The 14,518-nt window shown below is 43.2% G+C and overlaps 1 protein-coding gene across 10 annotated transcripts in view; it reads right to left on the minus strand.

Annotated features, from left to right (window-relative positions):
* Window positions 1-14,518, minus strand: part of CASK (calcium/calmodulin dependent serine protein kinase) — a 407,811-nt gene that overhangs the window by 267,946 nt on the left and 125,347 nt on the right. The window lies entirely within an intron of this gene.

Raw genomic sequence — 14,518 nt, forward strand, 5'->3', positions numbered from 1 at the left:
CTTCAAACCGGAGAACCTGCTGACAGTTCTAATGGCTAAGCTGTGATTGGAGATGTTGAGTAGGTAACCTGAATTATTGGTATTTTAATTATATGGTTTGGGTCTTCCTGGGCATCTTGCTCCCCCCACTTCCTTTTCCAGGACATCAGGATTTCAGCTACAATCATGAAGAGTAATAATTTGTACACATCATGCGTTTTTGCACCTATTTTGGATTGTCACATGTGAAGGTTACATCACTACTTTATTTCCCTTTGAGAGGAATTGACAAATGAGAATATAAAATTTACACTGAACATTCCAAGAAAAAATTAAAGTGATCTGAGTATAGTTATTGGTACATAAATGTCTGGGAAAGTATGGCAACGTTTCCATCGCTTGTCCCATTCCGTACATACAAAATAATCCTCTTTCTGCATGTGCTTTACATTATCTAAATTGACTCAGGAACAGTACAAGAAAATGAGAGACAAGTATCTAAACTGTTTCTAGCCTTCTGATTTAGACCATATCTACACATTCAGTGCAGCTGTACTAATATAGCTGGGCTGCTGCAGTGCATGTGGCAAAGACGTTCTATGCCGACAGGATGGAGCAAGCGGCATAAGCTGTGTGACTAGCACTTATTTTGGTGTAACTTACGTCGCTTGGGGGTGGAATGTTCATACCCCTGAGCAACATCAGTTTTGCTAACATATGCAGTAGTGTAGACATAGCTGATTTTAAAAGAATCTGGCCAATGACTGGGATGGTGTTTCTTACACACAACTCCAAAGCTTACACGAGGCCCACACTTTCTATCTTCTGGGTCATATTTAGCCCAAAAACATGACATGGAAAAGTATAACTTTTTCCCCCATTCTTTTTATGTAGACCATTACATACACAATTCATCAGAAAAATGTTTTGATGCCACTTTAAGCAGCTTAGTTCATTTTACATCCTTTCTCCCTTCACGCAAAATACAGGCACCTTTATAGCAGTTTTTTCCCTTTCATTTCAGCAAGGTTGGTTTCCCACTATTACTTTTTTCAGGGAACCATCTTTAGATAAAAATTCTTTCGATTAAACGGGAAAGCATACTTTAAATGAGAAAAAAAATTTAGAGATAAGCACAAGGCAAAAAAACCTACACAAAAAAATTTGAACAAGGAGGTAGTGAAGGAAGCAAAAAGAAGCAAACATTTTTCACTGGCTCCTTACTCATCCAAAACAAGAGAGCAATGAAAGAAAAGTGTAATTAGATTACAATGGAAAGGAGGAAAAGAATGTTCTGTGAGGAGGTTTCACAGAAGCAGCAGCCCTACGCCGTATTATATATCATCATCATCATCCCATGATGCATTTTACTTCAATATCTCTAACAGTGTCAGTGGATTAATTTTAAACCTAATTACATCTCTATTTGTTTTGCATTTTAATCTATTCATGATATGGAAGCTGGTGGACACAGAAGGTAGAAAAAATAAGCTGGAAACTAGAGATCTTAAGACTACAGTTTAGTATGAGAACATTATGTAAAGTAAATTAGGCAGTTTCAGTGTAGTACTTTGGAGACGGCACTTCATATTCCAGGGTTACCAAAAGTTCCTCTCCCTAGTCAACTAAGAGTACAAACTATTTACAGCAAGCTATCATCTTCACTGGAGTCGCCCTTCTAATTAGATTCATAGAACCACAGGGTTAGAAAGGACCATAAGCAGTGCATAATTTGTGCCAGGGCTGAGCCCTGGCACCGCTAGGCTTGGCAGTTCATAGCCCCAGCACCTCTGGGCTTGCTGTGTCAACTATGAAAGTAATAAAATTTCTTGAGCCCAAGCACCTTTTTCATTAAAAATTAAGCATTGACCGCAAGGGTCATGTAGTCCAGTGGCTCTCAACCTTTCCAGACTATAGTACCACTTTCAGGCGTCTGATTTGTCTTGCATACCCCAAGTTTCACCACACAAAGACCACTTTGCTTACAAAATCAGACATAAAAACACAAGTGTCACAGCACACTACTAATGAAAAATTGCTTCCTTTCTCATTTTTACCACATAATTATAAAATAAATCAACTGGAACATAAATATTGCACTTACATTTCAGTGTATAGTATATAGAGCAGTATAAACAAGTCATTCTCTATATGAAGTTTTAATTTGTACTGACTTTGTTGGTGCATTTTATATAGCCTGCTGTAAAACTAGGCAAATATCTAGATGAGTCGACGTACTCCTGGAAGACCCTCTGCATACCCCTGGTTGAGAACCTCTGATCTAGTCAGCCCCTGCCAAGATTAGGGTTGCCAACTTTCTAAATGCTGAAAACCGGACACCCTACTTCACCCTGTGCCCTGCCCTTTCCCCCAGACAACACCCCCAGTCCCGCCCCAGCCCCACTTTCTCCTCCCTCCCGTCACTCACTTCCTCATGTCCCAGGATTCACCTGCTGCCTGCAGAGCCGGGCTGGGAAGAGCTGATACGGAGCCTGCCTGCCCAATTGGGGCAAGGTGGAGCAGAGGGAAAGGATGGTCCCTGGAATGAGGCAGGGGCAATCGAGGCACAGCAGGATGGGAGTGGAGTTGGTCCCAAGAGCAAGAGGCCAGGGCATGGAAATCGGGGCAAGATTTCACACACACACACACACACACACACACACACACACACACACACACACACACACACACACACACACACACACCTCTACCTACCTACCTACCTGTCTGTTGGAGAGGCTGGAGCCAGCCAGCAACTTTCCTGCGGGGGGCTGGAGTCTAAGGCAATCCCAACCAGATCAAATTGCCAAGATGGTGCCTGCTTCTTGTACAGCAGATCTTACTTCTTTAATCCAGCCTGTGATAAACCTGACCAGAGTGGGCTGACAGGGAGAACTGCCTTCCACCCAAAACAGTCACAGATCCTTAACGAGACAGTCAGTAAGAGGGGAAAGAGAGAGACACAAGCCTTTCCTTTTGCCTCTGGCTTTTGTTCATCCCACTCTCTCTCAAGACTAAATGGGCAACAGCCACTGCAAACACCTCAAAAGGAGAAGAACTGAGGGGATGATCTGGCCAAAAAAATAAAATACAATCCAGGAACAGGGCTGGGAATTAGCCAGACTGTTAGTCAGGCCTGGTCTACACAGGCAGCTTACATCGACCTAATTATGTCAGTGTACAAATTACAGCCTTGTCCCACTGATGTAAGTGCCCTACTACACCGACATCATAACTCCACCTCCTTGAGAGGCACAGCGCTTATGTTGGTGTAGTTAGGGTGACAGTGTATGCGTAGACTCTGTGTTGCTTACATCGGCTGTTGGCTGTCTTGTCAATTTCAGTGCTCTATGATGAAGACGTGAAATTGACAAAGCCATATAGCTAGAGCCCAGCTGCCCTCGGCTGCCTGGCAGGCTGTGCCCATCCAGCTCCCGACTCCTGGCAAGGAGTGAGAAGGCGGGGAGCTGCATGGAGCTCAGAGCCCTGGTTCTCAGCCTCCCACATTGAAGAGAGGCAATCAGTGGAAGTGCTCTGCTGAGGATGTGCACCACCGACGGTGGTAGGGTAGTGTGGACATCAACCACTGCAATAAACACTGTGGTGGCTGTAAGTTGACGTAACATAGGTCAACCTAGGTCTGTAGTGTAGATGTGTCCTTAGAAATTTGAAATGGCATTTGGAGTTTTCTCCAGAAAAAGCTCTGCAGCAGAGGGGTCTGATTGACCACCATATGCTGTGGAGACAAAAAACTGGGAGCTTCAGAGGAGAGGGCATTCCCCTCCTTCCTGTGACTGACAGGTCTGGTTCTGTTTAACACTTCAAGCAGGCTGACGTACCCATTATAATGGAACCGTGAATCTTGGCACAATGAAAAAAGTATAAAATAATCATATTCAGATTTTGATTTTTAAGTCCTTGGTTTGTTAGTGAGGGCCATGTGATCTCCCTGGATCTTTGTGGCATTATTTAGTTGAAGCTTTGGAGTGGTTAAACTAAGACTAGAATAAGGATATTGGCAAGCTTGTCTATACTTTGTTACTAATTTATAAAATTTCACTGGTTAAAATGGAAAGAGCAATGTTTATGCTCCACAAATTTCATCTTCTGAGCTGGTATAAATCCAGCAACTGAACTATCTGAAAATAACTTCTGGATTGAAACCGCCATATTAACAGAATCTAAAACCAAAGCAAAAGAACATGCTAATAGACAGGTCAGGGACTTTAAATATCAAAGCAGCATTACAGTTTTGAAAGATATGCTTCTTGTAGAAAGCCAGAGTTCCTGCCACGAAAAAAAAAGAAAAAAGCAGAGGAATAGCAGAAGCTTTGTAAAAATAACTGGTATGGTTTAGATTTGCAAGTGAAGTAGAAGCCAAACACAATTTGAAATCTTATGCATAAAATTTTGTCATGGGTTGTGCAATCTCTGCTTTTTTCCCATCTTATGTAAGATGGGAAACTAATACTATTTACAGCATCCAATCAATTGTTGCTTTAAACTTTAAGGACATTTTAAAAAGCCAGTCTCCACTATAGACAAACTTATCCTTGTTTCCTCATTTTCAGAGACACTTCTATGTCCCTCACTAAAGACGGTAATTTACAAAGCACAAGTCAAATATTTTTGTTTTAACTACTGAGATATCATCTAAATGCCTGTCTTACCTAAACCAACAATACTTTATTGTAGCAAAGAGGCACTTCTCCTAGAGTTAAGGTTAAGACCAGCTTTCTCTTTCAAGTTCAACTGTTTTAAGCGCACTAAAATGTATTTCAAAACAATCCATGTAACCAAATGTTATGTGCCTCTGGGCTCCAGATAGGGTAAGTGATCCAAATTTGGGGTCACTTAGCCAAGGGAGTTCCCAAGACACAACTGCTAGATAAAAACCAACTTTTTCTAACGTTGACACTTTCTGGTAACTTTTTTGCATACAGACGGAGCTCAACCAGGATTCAGATCATCGCATCAAGGTCATGATTAACGGTATAATCAAATTATTTTTGTAAGACAAATTTAAATCATGTGAATGCTTATTGACAGGGAAAGTGAGACGTGAAGAGAGACTGGAAAGGAGGTAGGGGGGGCGAGTAGCAGGGGAACTAGAGGAAGATAGGGGCAGGGCAGCTTGTTAGCGCCAGTCTCCTGTTCTGTATGTGTATGCCAGGATCTGGGGACCCCGTCCCTTTAGGGAGCTCTGAGATCTTCTCCCTGCCCTCCCATGTGAGCTGGGATGTGGGGGGCCTTGCCCCCAATTGGTTTCTGAGTCCTTCTCCCTGTGTGGGTGCCAGGATCTGGGATGCTACTGGCCATCTAAGGTCTGACCTCCCACATTCCACCTTGTCATATTAGCTGGGTTCGGGGGGGGGGAGGCACAGATTATCCAACAAGTTCTTGGAATGTATTAGAGACCATTTTTTATTTCAGAAGGTGGAGAAAACTACTAGGGGAGAGGCTGTTCTAGATCTGATTTTAATAAACAGAAAGGAACTGGTTTAGAATTTGAAAGCAGCTTGGGTGAAAGTGATTATGAAATGACAGAGTTCATGATTCTAAGGAATGGTAGAAGGGAAGACAGCACAAAAAAGAAAGTGGATTTGAAGAAAGCAGACTTCAGCAAACTCGGAGTTGGTAACTTGGGAAGCAAATCTAAGGGGAAAAACAGTTCAAGATAGTTGGCAGTTTTTCAAAGAGACATTATCAAGGACACAAAAGCAAACTATCCCACTGCGTAGGAAAGATAGAGAGTATGGCAAGAGACCATCCTGGCTTAACCAGGAGATCTTCAATGATCTGAAATTCAAAAAAGAATACTACAAAAAGTGGAAACTAGGTCAAATTACAAAGGATGAATATAAACAAACAACACAAGTATGTAGGGATAAAATCAGAAAGGCCAAGGCACAAAACAAGATTAAACTAGCTAGAGACATAAAAGGTAACAAGAAAAACGTCTACAAATACATTAGATTCAAGAGGAAAACCAAGGACAGGGTTGGGAGGGGAGAAAAACAACAGAAAATGTGGAGATGGCAGGAATGCTAAATGACTTTGTTTCAGTTTTCCCAAAAAAATTAGTAGCAATTGTACATCTACCTTAGTGAATGCCAGTGAAAATGTGGTAGGATCAGAGCTAAAATAGGGAAAGAACAAGTTAAAAATTACTTAGACAAGTTAGATGTTTTCAAGTCACCAGGGCCTGATGAAATACATCCTAGAATACTCAAGGATCTGACTGAGGAGATACCTGAGCCATTAGTGATTATCTTTGAAAAGTCATGGAAGACGGGCGAGATTCCAGAGGAGTGGGAAAGGGCAAATATAATGCCAGTCTATGAAAAGGGGAATAAGGGTCAGGAGGTGAAGCATGAAGCAGAACCGGTCTATCTAGGTGTGACCTTAGACCGCACACTGAGTTACCATGGAAAGATAATGGAGCAAATAAGTAAGCAATCTATTTGCAGACACCTAGATGATAATAAGGTGGTAAGTAACAGTCAGCATGGATTTGTCAAAAACAAATTGTTTCAAACCAACCTAATAGCTTTCTTTGACAGGGTAATGAGCCTGTGGATAAGGGGAAGTGGTAAATGTGATACACCTTGACTTTATTAAGGCTTTTGATACGGTCTCGCATGACCCTCTCATAAACAAACTAGAGAAATACAACCTAGATGGAGCTACTATAAGATGGATGCATAAGTGGTTGGAAAACCATTCTCAGAGAGTAGTTATCAGTGGTTTACAGAGAAACTTGAAAACAGGTGCTGTTTTCATTGCTCTAACAGTGGCGTATGATATAATATGGCACACTGGCCTGCTCGTGAAGGTATCACGGGTCCTGCTACCTTGGGTCACAGCTGTCGTTGAACTGTTCCTCCGTGATAGGCAGTTCAGAGTCCATATGAGAAGAAGACAAGTGCTTGGAGACAACAGAGCAATGGGTTACTCCAGGGCTCTGTGCTTTCTCCAATCCTTAGATCAACGACCTGCCAACAATGGAGTCACGAAAGTTCATTTATGCAGACAACATCTGTTGCGGTACCCAGGCCCAGATGTTTCACGAGCTTGATGTCATCTTAAACTGGGACACAGTAAAGTTAGCTGACTACTGTAAGACTTGGTGCCTCCAGCCAAGCATCATGAAAACAGTCTCCAGTTTGTTCCATTTTCATCACACCAGCGCAAACCGAGAACGGAATGTTTATCTGAATGGTCAGGAGGTGAAGCATGAAGCAGAACCAGTCTATCTAGATGTGACCTTAGACCGCACACTGAGTTACCATGCCCACCTGAAGAAGACAGCAGCTAAAGTTAAGATGCGTAACAATCTTTAGCAAACTGGCAGGTTTGTGCCTGGGGTGCCTGTGCTCCAACTCTGCAGATGTCAGCTCTTGCCACCTCATATTCGGTGGCGGAGTACTGCGCACCAGTATGGAGTGGATCGTCACACACCAAACTGGTGGATACGCAGTTACATGGCGCCATGCGCATCATCTCCAGCACCCTGCGTCTGACTCCACTTCCAGGGCTTCCAGTTCTGAGCAATATTGCTCCTCCTTATATCAGATGAGAGGTTGCCACTGGCAAGCTACTGGAGAAAGTACGCGCCAAGCCAAGCCTGCCACTGCACAATAACCTTTTAAAATACTTTAAATAGATAATACTTAATCCTGCCATGAATGAAGGGGCCTGGACTAGATGACCTCTCCCTTCCAGTTCTGTCAGGGATGGGCTAGATCAGAGGTTCTCAACCTTTTTCTTTCTGATGTAGTTCCAGAACTCTCCCCAACATGCTGTAAAACTCGAAAGCCCACCTGTGCCACAAAAGTTTCTCTGCATATCAAGTAGATTAAAAGCCAGGGCTGACATCTGAGAATGAAATGTAAACATTTGGGACAAAATCTGCCCTCCCCCACCCCCAAATAATTTTATTTTATTAATTTACTAATGTAATCTTAGTACATCAAAATATCCAGAAGGCACTGAAACTATTTGTGGAAAAAAAGAATTACACATGCAAAGGCTCACAGGGAGGGGAGGGGTGATTGGGATGAAAGAGCAGGTGGGAATGGAAGGAGATGGGTTTGAATCTGTAGCACGGGATGGGCATTATGGGAATGGGCAGTAGGTATTAGATGGGAGAGGTTGAAGAATGTGAGGGGTAGCAGAGGAAGTTGGAGTTCTAGGGGCAGCAGGGACCTGCGAACCCTACCCCTCTGCAAGCGACTGAGCCACTCTCCCTGCCCCTCTGTGTGAGCTAGGGAAGTGGGGAGTCAGAGACTGAAGGTAATGCAAATTTAAAATAGTTAAGATACATATCACACCTGTGCAGGGCGGAGGGGCTGACCAGAGTGTATGGGGGAGGGACCTGGTATAGGGGAGAGACAGATTACTGCATGGACTTGCAGCATAGCGGGGTAAGCCTGGCTGAATCAAGCCCAGGAGTCAGAGATGGGCATGGGTAATGGGAGTGAGGGCCCAGCTCAAGGTACATAACCAAGGAAATGAGTACACAGTAGCAGAGGATCTGAGACAGCAAGGAGCAACTTCTTATATGTTAACAGCTTCTAGGTGGCAACTAATAGCTTAATGGGAAGGAGGGGGCTGGAAATGTTGGTGGGGGAGCTACAGGTTGCAAGGAATTGTGCGGCAAGAAGTGGAGAAGACTAACACACATTTTCTCACACACTTAAGGTTACTGAAGGGCCATGTGATAAAACTGTCAAGGTTATGGGGGGGACACCATGGATGAAACTTCTCTCGTTGGTCCTGTTAGCAACTACACATTGCAAACATTTCCAGGCATGACCATTATCCCCATTCCACTATAACAAAACATACAGGAGGAGGAAGAAGCTCTTAGGAACCACATCGCAACTGCATGAACTATTGGGAAGATCACTGGACTGACACTATTTCTAGCTCTGCCACTGGCCTGATGGGTGACCTTGGGCAAGTCACTTCACCTCTGCATACCTCATATTTCCATCTGTAAAGTTTCTTGAGATCTACTGATGAAAAGTGCTGTATAAAAGCTGGGTCTTTTTGTTATTACCGAGCGACATTATCAACTACAAAGATACCTGAGAACTATAACTGTCTAAATGATCACTAACTCCTACAACACATTTCTTCCTGTTAAACACCCTCACACACCTCTAGGAAATTCCTTGATAAAAACCATTCATTAATGCAGAATTAAGGTTATCCAGAGATATCTCATGCCCTTCCAGAATGTCATGTTCAGCAAAACTCAAACCTCTAAAAACCAGGAAAGCTCGGGTACACATCAATGCAATATGCAATATGTTGGAAACTGAGAGGCACCTGGTGAGCCTTATAGTCATTCCTCCCACTGATCAAAGCACAAGTCCCTACAGACAAGGCCATGACCATTCCTTGAATCAGCTAGTAGCTACTTGATCAGTCTCAACTTCTTTGCAAAGAAACAAAAGCTATACAGCTTCTATACAGCCCTGCACTGAATAAGAGAAACAGTCGTGTCACATCTGTAAAATGGGGAGAGTGAAGTTAAACTTTGAGACCTACTGATGTAAGGCGCTATATAAAAGCTAGGTCTTTTTGATCATTACCTAGCAACAGTAGTGTTATCAATTGCAAACCTATGTGAAAACTATAACTGCCTACATGACCATTAATCTCCACCAATAAACATTTCTCTTTCTGTTTAAAAAGAAAAAAATAGGAAATGGTATGGCAAAAATCTTTGTTAACACACAATTAACATTGCCTGTTGATAGCTCGTGCCTTTTCAGAACACACGGTTCAGCAAAACTCAAACTTCTACAAACCAGGAAATACTAAGTTACGGCAAACATCCACCCAACCCTAACTGTGCCGTTTCTGAGTGACACCTCAAGCACCCATACCACACACACTTGCACTCTGTCTTTTCACCATAATAGACAGGTGTTACCTGCACTTACCCAATGCTCAAACACTGAGCCTACTCCCCCAACATACCACATTTGTACAATATAATATAAAAATTCTGTACTGAAATGATGCAGACTGGAACCTCAAGATAAACATGCACCTCTTTCCTTTGAAAACTACACACATGGGGGGACACAGATGCAGATATTCTCACATCACAATCACATGCTCCTCAACCTAATCCCCAGATCTCCTCCCAACACAATCACAGTTCTTCCAAACAGTTCCAGTTTATTGCTCCACCAGTAAATACAGTACACCTAACACAATGAATGCAGCTACAGTGCATGCAGATAATTCCCAGTGGCTTAGGGTGACCAGATGTCCCGATTTTATAGGGACAATCCCAATATTCAGGGCTTTGTCTTATATCGGCACCTATTATCCCCCCACCCCATCCCGATTTTTCATACTTGCTATCTGGTCACCCTACAATGGCTAGTGCAAGTTCCATGCAGTCAGAGTTAAGGACATGTGGGCTTTTACCTTAACTCTGTATTTCCTAGTTCGCAGAAGTTTGAGTTTTGCTGAACTTGACATTCTGGAAGGACAAGAGCTATCACTAGGTAACCTTAAGTTTGCTTAAAGAAGGTTTTTTCCATTTAACAACATCCTAAATGGTACTTCGTCAATTTCCACTTAAAGCAATGGAGTAAAGCAGTGGCTTCAAAATTATTTCACATCATTTTATCACCCCCAACACACAATTTCTAATGAATAATAATTAAATCTTACTTTATTTTAACACTATTTTCTGAAATAGTACATGTTCTGAAATTTTTTTCCTTTCTAAGCACTTGATCCAATTTCCATTAAAAGACAGAAAATGGAAAAATTCCAATTGATTTCAACATAAAATGGATTAGGCTTAAGTTCCCCGTAAGCTGCACAGTGGTGCAGCCACGCAAAAGCCTCTTTAGTGCTGCCTAGGCACTTAGGCAACCTGCCCAGGGACCTGCCGCAACTGGCTATCCTGCAGCCCCAGCCCCAGCGCTCCTGCAGAAGGGACAGGCGCCTCTCCCCCACAGCCCAGGTACTGCTGCGAGGAGAGAGCACTGGGGAGAGTCTTCTTTCCCCACCGTATCTCCAGAGCACCCTCCTGCACCCCAAACCCCTCATCCTCAGCCCCACCCCAAAGCCCACACCCCCAGCCGGAGCCCTCACCCCCTGCACCCAACCCTCCGCCCCAGCCCTGAGCCCCTCATTCCCGGCCCCACTCCAGAGCCCTCACCCCCTGCACCCAACCCTCTGCCCCAGTCTTGAGCCCCTTCCCACAAGAATTCCTTGACCCCACCCCCACCACATGAATTTTGTTGTGTATACCAATATGGAGGTGATGTGTCACACATCACCTCCATATTGGTACACATAACAGAATTCATTCTGTACTTGGGTGGGAAAAATTAGAGGGAACACTGGATTAGGCCCTTGAAAAGAAAAAAAAAATCTATGCAAGACACACACGCAGTGTGCAAAACTGCCTTTCAAATGTAGACAAATTTTGTAGACAGTGTGTGTTATTATGGTGTCAGTCACCATACAGGGCAAGGACACAAAATAATGTACATACACTGATTTCTCCTGCCAACTGGCTAAAGAAACTATTAGCCTAAGCTTTAAAATCCTTACTTGAATAAGCAAGATTTTGCATGCAACTGGAAAAGAAAAGAGAAGGAAGAATGCTACAGAAAGCGTGATGAAAGAAAGACAAGAAAAAGAAAGGCGTAGTAAAAGTTTCACATGAGGTATAAAAGTATCAGAAATAAGGACAACACTGTTCACATTTCTGTTTAACAACAATTTAGAGCATTACTATTAACAATTGTCATATGAAATGATATGGATTATTTTGGTATTCTTATTAGATTTTTAAAGACTTCACTAGCTTAATAAAGCATCGCTAATCTTTCACGTTTCCATGACAGAATGTTCTAGAAAGTACAGGATAACCTCATTTATACTGATATTTAAAAATATTCAAACTGTTTACATCTTCTCATATTCATTTGTATATTGCAAAGGACAAAGAATACAAAGTGACAGCAATACTGCAGTAGTGTGTTATCATGCACAATACCCAGTGTTTATCCAGTAGATCATGCAGCCACTTGAACAGTGACAAGGTATCAATAGACTGTATTAGAGCTGATGAATTACAACATTACAGAGACTGATAAAACACAATATGCAAGACTGTGAACACTAATGTTTAGCTCCAATAGAATTCAATCTATATTATATTTATTAGGTGTCAGACACCATTACAAGGCATTAAATGAAATTCTTCTATTATAAAACCATTGTAAACATGTGCAGCGCCACCAAGTAATTTTTTATGTCCATGTATGTAAGTGCCACACATATGGAGTGTACTTTTGGAAAGAATATTGCTGTAAATAGGTTTTTCCTTACAAGCCAACAGTCACTCAGGCAATATGCCACAGCAATTTATACTAGTAACAACTGCTATTCAGAGACGACAGAATTTTTTCAAAGCTTGATTGTTTTTGTTAGAGCAAAGTCATTTGCACTGCTACAGAGAGAGAGAGAGAGAGATCTTTATGATTAGAATTCTCCTGTAAAAATTCACTCCAGGCTGAAGCCTCTTATAGTAAGTACAACAGTAAGTTCACAATCTGGTTATCTGTACCATACAGGTACATTCATAGCTGAGGATAGTAATGGTGATTTAGGCTACGCAATCACAACAAGATCACTTTATATCAAATATAAGTTTGGTGCGAGAAAGTCAGTGCAAGGAGCATCTGTATCGTAGGGGTCAGCACTGGTGCCCTGAGTACCAGGGGCATTGGCACAGTATACCCAAATATTGGTACCAAGAAGTCAGTACTGGGTGAAGTGCAGACCTCTGCCTGAGACAGTACCACACATTTCAGAAATCAGGTTTTGCGAGGGTGTCAGAGGAACCTGATTTGGGCTCTGGACCTATCCTTTGCCTGAGTAGTCTGAAGAGAACTATGCCTTATTTTACTACAGCCTAGGAAGGGTAACCTAGGCCTGTGCTTACTCTGAGCATGATGTTCCTTCCCACTCCTTTCAGAGACTGGGTGGAGGAAGACAGCTACGTTGTCAGTCTCAGTATATGAAGGTTTCTTTGAAGAGTGAGCCCAGGAGCTGGGAACTGAGCTGTAGCTCACAGGAACAATGACAGAGGAAGCTGGTTCAGGCCTGGTAGGTCCCTTCCGCTGGTCCCTAGGAGGCTCTCACTGAGTGCTCCATGAGAAAAAGTTTAAGACTGGCCCCTCTCACCTTCTGCATCCTCTTGGAGAAAAAGCGACAGATTGAGCAACTATAAGGGACAGGCCCCATTCTGAAAGGAAAAAGGCACCTTGAGTGCCCTTCATTGAACAGAACAGCTACATTAAGGAGGGGGATGTTCTGAACTCCAGGTTTCAGACAAAGCAGCAAAATCCCAGTACCTGGAAATCCCTAAAAATAACATCCCATTATTAGTGTTATCCCCAAACTAGCGTAAAAAGGAGAACATTACTCTGACTATTCAGGGCCGCCCAGAGGATTCAGGGGGCCTGGGGCAAAGCAGGGGAGCTGCGGCGCTTGTACACACCCGGCGGCAGTCCGGGTCTTCAGCGGCATTTCGGCGGTGGGGGGCCCTTCAGTCGCTCTGCGTCTTCGGCAGCACTGAAGGGCCCCCCGCCGCCGAAATGCCGCCGAAGACCCGGAGCAACTGAAGGGACCCCAGCCGCCAAAGACCTGGAGTGACTGAAGGGCCCCCTGCCGCCAAAGTCCTGGAGCAACTGAAGGGCCCCCCGCTGCCAAAATGCCGCCGAAGACCCGGACTGCCGCCAGGCCAGGGCTCGTGGGACCCCTGTGGGGCCCAGGGCAAATTGCCCCTCCCCGGCAGCCCTATGATTATATCACTACATACACACACAACAATCAGAAAAGTTGCAGAGTGTGCAGAGAAGCAGACACTGCAGATGTTCCGTTTTACAGCCATAAGCAGCAAGAAGGAACGGAGGGATAGTTGGGCTTACTCCACCCTTTACATCCTCGAATGTGCGTGGAGAGTAGGGTGGTGGTGCACAAGAGCATCCAGGGACGCTGCCGTCCAATAGAATCCAATGTCATGAACATGAGCACCAGAAGTACAATATACATGGGCAATCATTCAAAGAACACTATCGTCTTCCTTGGACATGTGAAGAAACTGAACTACTCATCCACCTAAAATAAAGTTATATCAGTTTCAAATTTAATTCAGAAAAGGCTTAGTGGTTTGCCCTAAATCAGATTGGGTGAGGTAAGAATTTTGTTTTTAAAAATGTTGTATGGGTTGGTGGCAATCAGCTTGGTATAACTTTTGCCCCTTTTATGCTGAGGATTTTTCAGCACAGACAAGTTAAGGGCTCATAAGGAATTACTTCCTAAATCCAGACTGCTGAAAAGAATATACAGATGGACATGTTTTTATTAGTTTATTTCCTTTCTGTACATCTTCTCCTGCTAACCAAAAGTACTTCCTCTCCAAAAGGATTCTAGGCAGGACTGAAGAGGTTTGAGACAACTTCTTTCCTAGTACATAGTCCTATAA

Source organism: Mauremys reevesii, linkage group 1 (genome assembly GCF_016161935.1).
Source record: "Mauremys reevesii isolate NIE-2019 linkage group 1, ASM1616193v1, whole genome shotgun sequence".
Lineage (NCBI taxonomy): Eukaryota > Metazoa > Chordata > Testudines > Geoemydidae > Mauremys > Mauremys reevesii.